Here is a 14,291-nt window from a genome sequence, read left to right as displayed (position 1 = left end):
AATCACTGGGACAGATTCAGAGCAGAGAACTTCCTGACAGTATAGGTATTAAATTAACTATTTTTTTTCTAACAATCTAGTTTTATGTCAGCAAATCTCACTAGCAAGCTTTTATTTTAATTGATGAATGTAATAACATATGCTGTTCGTGCATGTGTTTTCATAACACCATTTCTTTCCCTATACTTGATTTGGCCTATGAAGTCATGACAACCATCTTTTTTGTTATCAATTTTGGGGTGAAACAGTATTTTCCATCACCATCTGGAGGTTGAAAATTAATTAAAACTAAAAACCCAGTTTTCCATTGCAGAGCCAGCTGTTAAACAATAGAAGAAGCCAATATGGTGATGATCCCATTTTTGTAAAAACAGCATTAATATTTACATGCCAAATACCAAGTAGTTTAAAAATCTTTTAACCTTTTAAGAGGAAAACACTGTAGTGATAGACAATTTAAAAAGCAAGGAAAAGCTATTTACTACAATTCACCTGAGATCATGAGATTTTTCTTAAATTGTGAGACTGGGCTGATAGATACGCTTTCCTTAACCAAAAAGACCTGGACTATGTTTGTATGGTTTAGTGGCCACATCAAAAAATACCCTGCTATGTGAAGCCCTACATTTTTCTGATTTAACTAACTTATTAGTTTATTCCAGCCTGTGTGATCAGTGACAAGATTTCAGCCTGAAGCATTATGAGCTTTCAAACTTAACCCTGTTGATGCAAGACCTGACTTTTACAGTGAGCCCCAGTGAATTTTATGAGTCTCAGCAAAGACTCCTAAAATCTCAAAGACAATCTGTGTCATTCTGAGCACATTGGATGAAGGCTGCAGCTTCTACCATATTGCCAGTTTCATAGCAGTCATTCAGCTAATGATTTCTCCTGAACAGAAATACCTTAAAGCTATACTTCCTGTATGCAGCTTCCTGGTATCTTCACTTACGATCTCAAATGAATTAAAAATTGTTCACTTGAAAAAGTGCTTAAAAGTATCCCCATCTTTATGCATGTTTAGTAGTTAGGTGGCAGTAGTATGAAAGATCACATTTCTGCAGCAGTGTCATCTTTAGAAAGTATATTTTAATTTTGGTCATGATTGTTGTGTTTCTTTAAATGCTTGGTGTTTATCTGTTGTTCTTTAAAATAGTGAATGGGGACTGATTTACCAGGACATCTGCAGTAGACTAGGAGAAGTTTTTCAGTAGGATTACTAATACCATGACAATCAAGTCGGGAACTACTGAATTTTTGTTCATGCTGTGCTGTAGGTGTGCATGGAACTGTACTGACAAAAGAAAATATGATTAGGTTTTTATTTGTGTTTGATTGCTTATGGCCTAGAAATATGAGGTGGACACATCTCCAGTTCTCATTTAGGTCATCTTCAAGGAGGGGTTTCATAGTGTGAAGGGACAATCTAGCTAAAGGTTAAGCAGTCTAGGGCCTCTTGCCTTTCTAATTTACCCCCACTGAGCAGTAAGGGAACCGGATTGAAAGCTGTTTTCCATTCAGAAAAAACAACTAGCATTTCTAAGGGCCGCACCCCCAGCAGGCTTTTATAAAAGGAGGCTGTGGGACTGCACTGCATGGGAACAAATGTCCTTCCTTCAAGCAGACCCCTAAGAAACACAGTCATGAGCACAGGCTACAAGCCTTGCTTCTTGTTGCTGATACAGTTTTGTCTTCCCAGTATTCACCCTGCTTTGTGAATTGTGTTTAAAAAGAAAAAAAGATTTGCATATGCATTCCCATAGCTGAGTTGCAAACCGAACAAATTATGTAAAGCATGTTTGAATATGCATGTGTTCTATAACCACTGATGCAAACAGAAACGAGGGCTGAGATGGGCTGAATCCATAAGAACTTTTGTCACTCAATCTCTCGTCGCAGGCTTTCCTCAGGCTCTGAAATGAAGCAGTGGGGAGCTTTTCACTGCAGCCAGCTGACTTGCCCTGTAAAAGTTTGGAGATGCTGTGACAAAGCTCCGCAGGGAACGTAAAAAATAAATAAATAAAAATAAAAATTTCACAGCTAAAGCACTGTTCTGTGCTCGTCTCAGTGTTCCCTTAACCCAAGCCCCGTAGCTGCTGGTTCATACAGCAGGCTATTTGAAGGCAGGTGATCACCCGTATTTAGCAGTACCACTAGTCACATGACAAGAAAATGGTGGAAGATCTGTATTCCTAGTAAACTGCTGCAGAAAGAGGGATGCTGAAGTGCAGCAATAAAGCATCTTCACTGTTTTCCCAGTAGAAAGGCCTCTTCGAGTCTTTAGAAGGTAAGCGTCTCTTTACACCGAGAGGCTGATACGCAGGTTTTCCAATTAGCGGCTCTATTGTTGCAGTTACTTCAGACAGAAAAAGGGGAAATGTTTGTTAGCAGGATGCAAAACACCCTGGACCTCATTACCGAAAATAAGGCAGCTGTATTTTAATTCTGTTGCAGCTCTTTCTGAGAGAAGCTTGCATCGGTTCAGCGGGATTTCTTTTGTCTGAGCACAGACACGGTATTTGTAATTAGGGAACAAAACTTCACTGTACAGTCACCTAGCACTTTAGATTATTTTCAGCTTGTTTGCCTGGCTCTGAAAATATGGTGGGAAAAAATGAATGTTGGGCTTTGTCACTGGATAACTTGCTTTATAGGCTGTTTAATTACTGGCATAGCAATTGTTTGTGATAGTTCTTATTGTGGACTACTTGACAATGGTATTGTTTTCATTTTTTTGCTATCAACTGAAGCGTATGATTTTTGTATTTATTTGCAATAGCCTTTTATATTGTTGCAAGAGCAGAGACTGTAATCTTGGAAGGCTACATGACCAAGGATGCAGCGATAATCTCAGTGTTAAGAGGACTGAAAAAATACTGCAGAGGTTGTTTTGTACAGGCACTGTTTTCATTTAAAACTAACAAAGAGAGCTTGATTTGGCTCCATTCAGTCATATGTATTTCCGTTCATGAGGAAGGAATGACAGTATCTTTCAGTTTTAAGTGTGATAAACAGACAAATGATAGTGATGTACAGGGGCATTGAAAATTTTCAGAATGTCTACATATCACTACTTAGACCAACATGCAAGGAAATACATGTAAGGTTGGTAGGTGCATTTAGCACTGTAAGTGAATAAGGGGCAGGCAGAGATGTCATCTCTGGTGTTTATTAATATGCTTGGGAGCAGAGCTATGCTGAGAAGGGAGAATGCACACAGCTCCAGCAGCACTGTCAGGAGGCATTAAGGCAGTTGCAGGGAGCGGGAGGAAATGACACACAAATTCTTAACCTGCCAAAACACTTCTCCAGGGCTGCTGTGTTCCCCCACCTATCCTCTTTTGGGGGACAGGGGAATGCTGGGGTCTAAAATAGCCTCTTTATTCCTGTCTTTAATGAGTCTGTCCACTGTTTGTCCCTGTGTAAACCTGGACATTGCTGTAGATAGTTCGTGTAATTAGAGACAAGCCTAGCACTGGCGTATATTCACTGCTTAAAAAACTTAGATCCTGCTACAAGCAGTCTGTTGGGTTGGGTTTTGTTTGTTTGTTTGTTTTGTGACATTCCCATAATATTCAGCAGTAACAAGAAAACTGTGTTATCTAACAGTTATGTTGCATGTACAGAAAGAATTAGAGGGGAAAAAAGCAATGTTAAAGTACAGTCTTATCATTCAGATAAAATATGTAGTACACAGACTTATGAAGAAATAATGTATACATGAGAATATGATTCTGTCAGCACTTGTAAGCTATTTGTATCACTGTAGTGTCCTCAGTATCAGAGACACTTCCTATTTGGCCCTGTACAAATACTGAGGAAAACATGGTGCTACAGGAGCAGAATATAAGACTGGGGTAGAGAAGGAGAATGAGTGTAAAAGACCAATCACTCAACAGCTTTCTTAGTTTACCTGTTTGTTTGTTTTTCCTTCAGATATTGAAAGTGGTATAGCAGCTATGGAAATTTATGAATTAACTCAGTTATTTCTAATTAATTCTTAGCATATAGCGTAGACTCTATAGCCACTGCAGCCATGAAAACTGGACAGCAGAAGTCTTTATTTCCTGCTGCCAGGTGAAAGCTGACACTGTCCTACGAGAACAAGATCACCGTCTTAGCAGAAAATACTGGCAGCAAACTCTGAAGAGCAGGATGTGATGGACAGCTGCCCAGCAGGGTACACCTTTTCCAGATTGTCTCAAGTACCAGACCATGTAGCTAGCCTTGCCCTTGTGTCTGCAAGGCTAATGTATGAGGAGTGCCTTGTGGGGAAAAGGGGGAGCTGCATTTTCTCACCTAATTCCTGTGCATTACTTCTTCAGTCTGGCATTTCTTTTTACATGCTCACTGCATTTTTGCTGTGTCTGACAACCTTGTCTCTCCCACAGTTAGGTTGGTTTTTAAATTTCTGCTGCTTCTGGGACTCTTGCAATTCAGCAGAAGCAAAGATTTGCTTCTGAAGATAAATGGTGGCTTTCTGCTTCCCTCACACCCCTTAGCACAAGTTTTTTTGGACCTGCCCACTGCAGGGCCTGACCATTGTCCCTTCTGTAAGCACCTCCTGCCAGTGCAAGTAGTCTGCAAGGCTGCTGCTGCCTTTGGTGCTGGTTTAACTGCTTCAGCAGAGCTTATGTGCCATGATTAGGTGTCTCCTCTTGCTCATGGCTGGGCTTTTCCTATTTTTCCGAGGCCATAGATAAGCTACTAGGGATGGTATCTTTTTAGTTACCAATTTACACCTGTTAGGGTGTTTCCATTTTAGTCTTCCCAGTTAAAATTCCTGCTCAGTATTCTGTGTTGTTACATTCCCGTGTTATCTGTTATGTTCGTGACAAAGGCAGACTGAGATTTAACAAAACCATCTTTTTAGAGTCTTTTCTGTAGATCAGCTATGGCCAAGATAGGGAAAAGGTATCAGTTAGTTTCCGTCGGTTTTTGTAGAATAGTTATTTGTACTCTTTGGTAGATAAGATTATTTTCAAATTATGAAAATATTCATCATAAATTACAAACTCATGGTTATATTAAGAAGGAAAACATTAAAATTTTGGGGTACAGTGACATAGAAATGAGAAGAGAGTAGATTAACAAATTAACAAGATTTAAGGTACTAAAATAATAGAAGTTAGTTGGCTGGCAAATAGAAGGATAAGGAATGAAGAAATAAATAGGACCAAAGAAAAAGCATTACAAAGAGAGGAAAAGATAGAAGTCATACCTTGTAAAAACGTTGTCGTATCTTTTCATATCTATCAGTATATTATAAATTGTGCAAAGGCTAGGCTTGCAATCAAGGGAGTGCTAGCAAAATCCTAACGTTTTAATAAATAGACCGATAGAAGTGCCATGAATCTGTATATATTAATTTTAAGTGAGTTCTTACAGTTAGCAGCTCTGAAAATTGTACATAAACATGTTTTATCATGTGAGCAAGACAGCATTCATCTGTCATAGGATCATTCATTCAAACACTTGATTCTGGCTATTGGTATTTGTTAAAAAGTATAATCATCATTGTACATGTTGGTATTCATACATTCAGGGAAACAACTCCAATGAGCAATGAAAAAGTTGACAATACTACAGAAAAGCAAAGTAGAAAAGAGGAAATAGTCACTAAGTTGACAAGATAGTTCAGTTGCAGAACTAATGGTTATTACTAACGGTTAAGAGAAGTGAGAGGCATCCCAACATGTCTTAATCTGAGCATACACCTGTTTAATAAATTGTAGACTGTAGTAATGGTTGGAGGGGACTTCTCAAAACTCCACTGAAGAATCTCAGTAGGGTGTAAAATGTACAACTTCCTAAAGATTTTCTGCTTCTGATCCTGCAACATCCACCCTGTTACCTACTCTCAAACAATTAGCATACATCCTGGAAGTGCAGATGGCTGCACTGGGTATAGAATGCATGCTGCTTTTTTAAGTGCTGTTGATGTGCCAATTGCATTAGTTGGAACTGCAGGTATTCTGAGGAGTGCTTTAGACAGCACGATTTGGCAGGAAAATGGTCCCTGTGACCTGCACATGCTGGAAGGAAAGCTGGTTTTACAGTGAGGAATAAATAACCTTAAACAGAGTTTTATGAAGGAATAATTAATTATTCAATGTAAGTGGATGTTGGGAAACAGATCCTAAATATGCAACTAGGACTAATGTTTTAATAATTTAGAAATATATATGTAATTTTCAAAAAACATTTTCATGTTATACTTCAGATCAGTCTGATGTAAAAGATCCTTGACTCCTCCTTTCTATGCTGGTATTACCTTCTTACAGCGTATTTGCAGTGTGTGTTTAATGGTAGTTGTTGATTAACATATCATTTAGATGTTATTTGTAGAATATTAACAACACATATTAAACGCAGAGGAGAGAGATCAGATAAGTTTAAACAAGCCTTCTAAATGCTAATGTTACTGTGAACCCACGTAGCTCCTTGCCAGACTTTCTGATCTTCCAGAATCAATGGAGGAGCATCCATCACACAGGCTCTCCAACTTTGTGTTGTTGATTCCAGTAATTTTCTGCTGTCTCTATTAAGCTGAGCACGTAACAGAGGAGAGATGCTGGTCCAAGGACAATACCATATGTGAATGCAGTACAAAAGAAGAGCAGGTAGATTATAAGTAGCATATTATTTCCACCTTGAGCTTTGTTATTCTCTATTGACTTTACATGCTTTTGCAAACAAAACACTGTGTTAAGAGAATATAGTTTAAAAAGGTGAAATTAGAAAATGCCCAGCAGGCTCTGCATTGCACAGTAAAAGGCAGCATTGGAGATGGTGCTATTTCATGGTTATAGGCAGCTAATGCTGCCCACAAGAATTGTTTTCTCTTTCTGCCTGTGCTGCTGGGTTCTTAGGTGGTAAAGGGTAGATCATTAGTCACCAGGTGTTTGAATTGCACGTCCTTTTCTGACACCTGTCTGATTTATTCTTTCTGAGGATGCCAAAGTGAAGCCACTGGGCCCTGACTTTTCAGGGACAGCTAGTCCTGAGGATGTATACTGGCATATAGGATATGTTATAAAATACTCCATATTCAGAAAATAAAATTAAAAAAAAAAAAAGTTTATTAGGCATCATATTTTAGGAGCTGCCAATAAATGACACTTTCAAAGTTATTTTCTGTGTTTCACTTCTGTAATAATGAATAATTCCTTGCCCCTAACTCATAAATCTGTTGTCCAGAGTAAAGTTAAATAATGTTTGGAAATGCCTAATGCTCAGGTGATTAGCACCTCTGAAAAGCCCTCGAAAGGACTGATCATCCCATTTTTAGAGCGCTGTTTGAACAGTGCACAGTAAATAATGCTTAGGCATGCATAAACTACAGCATAAGGTACCAAATAGTTATCATCTGGGTTGCACTGTCTTTCATATGGCATCCTATGACCTGCTGAAGACAAACACCTGGGAAAGGAATTCTGGGGGCTCTGGGATTACCTGCAGGTTTTGCCAGCCTGGCTTGCATTCCTAAGACCCAATGTCAACAGGGCATCCAGGTCTGGAATTTAAATAAATGCTCATTTTACTTCATTCTGCATGGAGATGCTTTTTTATTTCATGTGGCTGGAAGAAACCTGGAGCCAAGGATTCCTTTCTTAAGCCTTCCTGATCTATGAGCATGTTTGTAAGGTTGCTGAAATAGCCTAGTGAATTGTGTTATCACTCACCTATTTATTTAGATTTGTCCTTCTGTGGCTCCCTGCATCTATCCCTGGCTTTGCCTGCTTCTCTAGTGCTGTGGCACAGGGAGGGAGCTGGCAAGGAGTCAGAACAGACAGCCTGTGGCTGCCTCACAGCAGTGAAAGCAGCAGCATGTGCTTAAGAACAGCAGCTTTTATATTTTAACAGGCTTAAATTGATAAGAGCAGATGGGACAGACTACTATTCTATGTGGCTACCTGAAAAAAATCAAGACTTAATGTACTGAGCTAAGACAAGGAGCAAGGAACAAAATGGATAGATAAACAGACACTAAAAAATAAAGTTATTTGGAGGCTAGAAAACATTTTTATAAAAAACTACTAAAAATATTCATTGACCCAAATTCAGAATTTTATCATGTTTCAGTTAACATATAGAAATGAAAACAAGCTAAATCTTTTGGCTAGAAGACAGCATTTTCCTGCACCAAACATATTACTTCTTACAGGCATGCCTAGCTTTTTTTATCCAATGTCGATGCTGAAAATGGGGCAAAAAATTGGCATATGGAAAGGATCAACTAACAGCACAATCTGTTAAAAGATGCTTTAAATCTGAAGAGCAAAGCATGAAAAACTTGACTAATTTTTAGCAATGGTTTATTCTCTGGCTATTGAGAAAGTGAATGACTTGTTTCTCTGTAAAATGGGAATATTAGCATGTGTTTATCTACTGTGCAGGAGCATGAAAATGATTAGCTGCCATTTGCACAGTTGCTTGATTAATAAAGGTTTTAGCTTAAACAAGACAGCACAGATAATTTTGGAGGTTTTGTTTTGCTTCTAGAAGCAGGAATAGTCTTGTGCTGGGCATAAATTCCAGCACTCAAAATATAGGCTTTTCCTGAACTAATTTATGTTTAAGAGGTACCAAATAAATAGCAATAGAAAAACGGTTAATTTAGTATTCTAACATGTGGTTGCTAAATGCAGCTCTCAGGAGGTTATAAAATTAATTTTTATTTTTTATTTTTTTTACACGTACCCTGTATACAATGTAATTACTTTACACAGCTGTGTGTAAAATTACTTATTTTTTTTTTCCTGGTCTCAGATTTTCTGGAGTGGATTCCTCCCTATATGTTCTTTTTCTTGGTATGTAGGTGTTGCTGAAGCAGTCTCTCATTGATTCAAACTGAATTCTGCATAGTCTGTGTCACTTTCATTTGCTGCATACACCACTATAGCTTAGGGATCATAAATTTTGCTGAGCCTAAAAATTCACACTGCAGTCTCCTTTATCAGTGAAGAAGCAGCTGTATAAATTTTTGTCTATTGTCTGGAAATTTGTAGCAAAGAACTAGTTTTAGGAAGTAATTTTGAAGGTTGGTTTTAATAGGTGCCGTTGTTAATGGATTTCTTCTTATCTTACTGCACAGTCCAGCTGCTTGTTCAGTACTAATATTAATGGCATCTTTCTCTGTTGCTTCCTATATATTTCTGTCAAATTTTTCACAGACTACACCCCATGTTTGATCAGTTTTTGTTTTTCAATGTTACATAGTCACACTTTATTTCCAATGCTATCTCATTTTGTATTTAGGCACAGCTGTTAAAGATGTCCAAAAGTTCTCTAAAATTGCTTGCAGAACATTTCTATCCATCCTGAATGGATGATAAGTATCAAAATGCAAATTACATCAGGATTTGTTAATAACCATTAGCAATAAAGCTCTCCGAAATAGCACATTGCAGTTGTATGGAGCTTACGGAGTTGTTTCTATAAGCAGAACTATCCTCTTATTAAAAAGGGGGGGGGCAGAGTGACTATATATATAATCTTTTTTGTTGTAGTTTTGAGTTCTGTAACTGAGCACTGCAAGAGAGAGAAAAGATTTCAGAGAATAGGTACTTGCTGTTATTTTAAAACACAGTATATAACATATGAAAGAAAGATATTTTATTTGGTTATAAATGCAAAACAGTTTTTGTCCTAAAAAGGAAATAATGCATCAAGTGTTTATTAGTGGTAATGGAATGGATTTTGCTGTTATTTTATGTGTGCTGAGGGGAGTGTTGGAGTAGCTACAAAGATGGATGACAGCAAAACAACCCTTTTAAGTTAGCTATCTGTTGAAATGCATTGGATGCATGTAAATGTAAGAGTACTCTGTTCAGTAGCACAGAATTGTAATCTGGAGAGGAATATAGCAATTAAGAAAACACTTTTTTCCAGTAGATCTCTGACATAATTTCCCATTTGTGGAGTGCTTAAAGATTTGCTGTCAGCTCCATCTTGGAGACTTCCTGTTCTTTCTGAGCATAGAAGAACAGCTTGGTAGCAGTTATCAGCTTGTCCTGGAGTGGTTAGGCATTCTGCTGGTGGAGCAGCCTAAATGCTGCAGCAGGTTGCCATTAATACCAGCTAGCACAAGGTGCTGCGTGCTCTGGCCATAGCCTGGCAAGACGCTGACCCCTGCTTATACCTTCAGTCATGAGGGTGCTTCCCAGGGGAGCCCTGCTGAGAGCCAACTGACAGACATTGCTGGATAAAAGCCAAGGTTTTTTGTTTGTTTGTTTGTTTGTTTGTTTTTATATACCTTTCACGGAAAATACTTGATTGTCATGTCCAGTCCCTCAAGTTCTCCTTTCTCCTTTTGTGGTCCTGGTGTTTGTGTACCAGTGGAGTTACCAGGCAGGGGCCAGGGGGCCCAGCGAGAATCGCTTTGTGCTGGATATGCTTTGCAAGAGCGACTCAGGGAAGAGGTGGAGTTCCCTAACCTTGTTCTTGCCCCTAAAATTTCACAGTTTGTACATTCTTCCTCCAAATAGCTTGATTTTCTGCTGCAAATTAGTGAGACAATGGGCTATAAGCAAGGCTTTTATTTCATCTGAGAGCAGGGTGTACCTGTGTAACACGTGGAACTTGAGAAGATGAAAAATGCCAGATGTCTTGTCTGGTCTCTGAATAACCTTTTCGCTATACTTCATCTCCCCTCCTCCTATTTAGTTTCAAAAACAAACATGTAGTAATATGAGTTAAGGTGATTTCATCTCTGTCATTCCTTTTACTAATCCTGCTTTGGAAACTATAAAAGCCTTCACTATCTTACAAAAATGTAAAAGTAATTCTGCGTATAGAGGGAACGGCATGGAACAAACATAATTTACTTAACTGTTTTGCAGTAGTAGGCTCCATGTCAGATTAAAACTTTTGTATTAGTGAGCCCAGAAGTCTGGAAAATGTGTAACATTGAAAGTCTGACTGGCACATGAGTTGTGGTGGATTGGAGTGGAGGGATTCACTTTAGAAAGGTTGGATTAACGTTGCTCTCTCTTGAAGATTGCAGGTGTTCATTCAGAGCAACACATTGGAGAGCTTAATTGTTTTAGACTAAAGAATTTAACTTCTTGATATGTAATAGCTGCAGCACATCTTGGGAAACTGGTGATATATCACGTATGACACAAGGGTGAGGCAGCACAGCCCACAGGGATTATGACATATTGCTGTGAATATTCAGAGCTGCTCTTTCCAAAGAGCAGAATGCTGCTATATCTAGAAAAGTCAGGGAGGATAACTTTTATTCTGAGAAATACTGACTGGAGAGGACACTAAGAAGTATTTAAAGATTTATTGAAATACAGGAATGCTAGGTTCAAGAAAAAGTAAGGAAAGGATTTTGGCCTCCAGTCTCTGTTGTGTCCCCCCTCCACACACCCAACGAAGAATTTGGCATCTTGCTCTGAAGCATCTTTGAGAAATAGGTTTTATTTTAGCTAGTTCTGAACAGCTATGTAGACCTGAGTTATCAAAGCAAATATGCAGTAACTTGATTCCCAGTGCAGCTGATCCTTAAATGACTGGTCTGTGTGTAACATAAAAGAAGTCATTTATGACACAAAAAGCTTATTTTACTTTGACCTCAGTTCCGAGTGAAAGATCTTTCTTCTTTTTTTTTAATCAGTCAACTAAATCATACCTGATGAGAATGGAGCTTTCTAAAGTAGCTTAATTTACTTCTTCAACAAGGAGCATTCACTGAGGGGACAAAAAAAAAAAAAAAAAAAAAAAAAAAAGTTTTTTTTTTTTTTAATACTTTTGACCATATCATCCATGGTATCGATTGCACCTGTATGAAAGGCAAGGAATTTTCTAAACCAGAATTTGGGGATTATTTGAAGTAGTCCGTTGGAAAAGAAAAAGGAGGTAGCTGCTTGATTTAAGTTTCTATCGTCCATCCTTCATTACTAGATTTCCTCCTGAGAGCTGTTGAGACCTGGTGCTCTCTCAGCTTACACACAGCCAGAAATTCCTCTGCAAGGCATTGAGTTACTCAGCATAACATGCTCACAAAATCTGCAGGAAACAGGCAGCTATGTCTGTAGAAAACAAACTTCATCCATATCTTGCTCATTCTCACACTGATGGAGAGTCTGAAGAGCACCACCAGAGACATACGTTGAGGTACAGTGTAACAGAAGCCATGCTCTCTGTTGACTAAACCTGCTATCTAAAGCCACCAGATTTGAAAGTTGTCTGTATTGCCTATTAATTTCTGACTGAATAAATATTAATTAAGGCTTTTTTTAAACATGAACTTCGCCTGAACATAGAACATGCACATCTGGCAAGGAATCTTTTAATCTGTTTGGGTAATGCAGAAGGAGTCTAGGAAAATGTGACTTACTCCAAAACAGATTTTCTCTTACATCTTTTAGAAGTCTGTTGACTATTTGGTAGTAAACAGACTCTTGCTTCCCAGATCAAATACCCCAATAAGAATGATATGGACTATTGACTTTATGTTAATGGCATGTCGTTTTTAAAGTTAGAGATTCTCAGACAGATTCTCATGCTGTTTACTTGTAATGCCTAAGTGATGGGTACTCTTTGAATATTTTGCCTAAAGCTGTAGCTGTACTTCAGTAGAAATTCAAATCAAAGAATATGAAACATATTTATCAACAGATAAATATATTTTGATTCCCTAGAAATTGTACCATTGTACCATTTAAAAAAAAAAAAAAAAAAAAAAAAAAAAGAGGCCAAGATGCCACAGGGAGAAAAGTAGTTTTCCAGCAATCCAAGAAATGTTATAAATTATCCTAATTTATCCTAGGCATAACTAAAATTCTAGTCAACTCATAAAGTTCTGAGTGAAATTTGTCAAATTATATTGTCAGTTTCTGTAGATATATCATATGTGAAATTCATCCATGATCTTATTTTACAGAGGAGATGTATGGTATTCTTAATTTCACTCAAACATTTTTACAGGCTTATTTCAGAGAATATCACCTCTTTTTAATACAAGAAGTCAAAAAAATCACTTTCCTTCTGTGACTTGCTCTTCACGCAACTTGAAAGAAGAGCATTTCCCTTCAAATCAGTACCTGCAGTGATTTCTGAGGCTTGTTAAGTAAGGAATCATCTTTTGTTGTGATGAGGGTATACGATAATTTTATAAATGAATGGTTTGTATGTTAATGTTAAAACCTTCTTCAGTCCAGCCAAAATATTCACCCTTGAGCACCTGTAAGTCATCAGAGTATTCCTGAGCTGATATAATTTGGGAAATGTTCTTATTTATTACAGGTAGTAAGCTTAATAAAACCCAACATAAAATCTTAATCCAAATTTAAAATGGATTAGAAGTAATCATTGTTTCCTTACGCTTTTTCCACCACTATGATTTCTTACCTTATCCAGCTGTTACTGACAATGCTTGTCATTAGAATTCAGATATGTCTCTGCTGAGTTTAGAAGAATAAATTAGACTTCACTACACATATTTTACTACAAATTGAACAGACAGCAAAAGAAGCCAAAGACTATAATGATTTGTTTACATTTTCTAAGTAAATTGTGGTGGTGTTCTGCATATCAGTTTTCTGAACACAGATAATGCTAAAACACAGAAAAAAAATAAAAAAGAAAATGGTATATTACAGACAATTTATGCTATTCATTTTACTCATGAGCAGGATACTTGGATCAAATTTCTTTACCATTCTATTGTCTATCCAGAGAGAAAGACTACCACAAGTCTTATTTGACAGTGATTATACATATTCCAGAATTGGTGCATTATGTGGAAATCATTAAGTGGTTAATCTTTGTATTTATGAAATATCTACCTACAGCAACTGGGGATAAATTAGTAAAACTAGTTAGCAAGAAGAATATATGTCAATTTTTATTTAGAAACAAGGCCTGGTCATGAGCTGAGAAGCACAAACATTGTTAGCTCTAACGTTATCGTGTCTATTATTTGTATGGGAAATATGTGAGTTCAGTGGTTTGCCTTATCTGATTATATGGTTTGGGACTTCAGGTAAAGATCTGTAATGTTGAGCACAGTGAAGCCTTCAGATCCTTTAGGTCTACATGTACACATTTATATTTAAATGTATGCAAAAATAACAAGCAATCACAGAAACTATACTCATACTCTGAAGCAGTGATTGGCCAGAAGAGTCCTGTCTACTACACACTGTGAGGTAATGAGGGTAGTCCTCACGGGGAAAGCGAAGGTAGGAGGAAACTGCAAGAGAAACAAGACAAGCCTATTCAGACCCACTCAGCTGAATCACGCAGAGCAGAGTTTAGCTGATGCTGTGGCAGAGAAA

At 37.6% G+C, this 14,291-nt stretch overlaps 1 protein-coding gene across 5 annotated transcripts in view; it reads left to right on the top strand.

Annotated features, from left to right (window-relative positions):
* PRUNE2 (prune homolog 2 with BCH domain) overlaps positions 1-14,291 on the top strand; it is a 146,516-nt gene that overhangs the window by 100,457 nt on the left and 31,768 nt on the right. Inside the window, exon 1 of one of the 5 annotated variants that reach the window (XM_035310259.1) lies at positions 2,141-2,287. The exons of the other annotated variants lie outside the window; for them this stretch is intronic. The gene's annotated coding sequence lies outside the window, so the exon portion shown is untranslated. Of the gene's footprint in view, positions 1-2,140; positions 2,288-14,291 lie in introns of those variants that run through there. 5 annotated transcript variants of the gene reach the window in all.

Source organism: Oxyura jamaicensis, chromosome Z (genome assembly GCF_011077185.1).
Source record: "Oxyura jamaicensis isolate SHBP4307 breed ruddy duck chromosome Z, BPBGC_Ojam_1.0, whole genome shotgun sequence".
Lineage (NCBI taxonomy): Eukaryota > Metazoa > Chordata > Aves > Anseriformes > Anatidae > Oxyura > Oxyura jamaicensis.
Note: the sequence above shows the minus strand (reverse complement) of the source record. Positions and strands in the feature narration are given on the sequence as shown.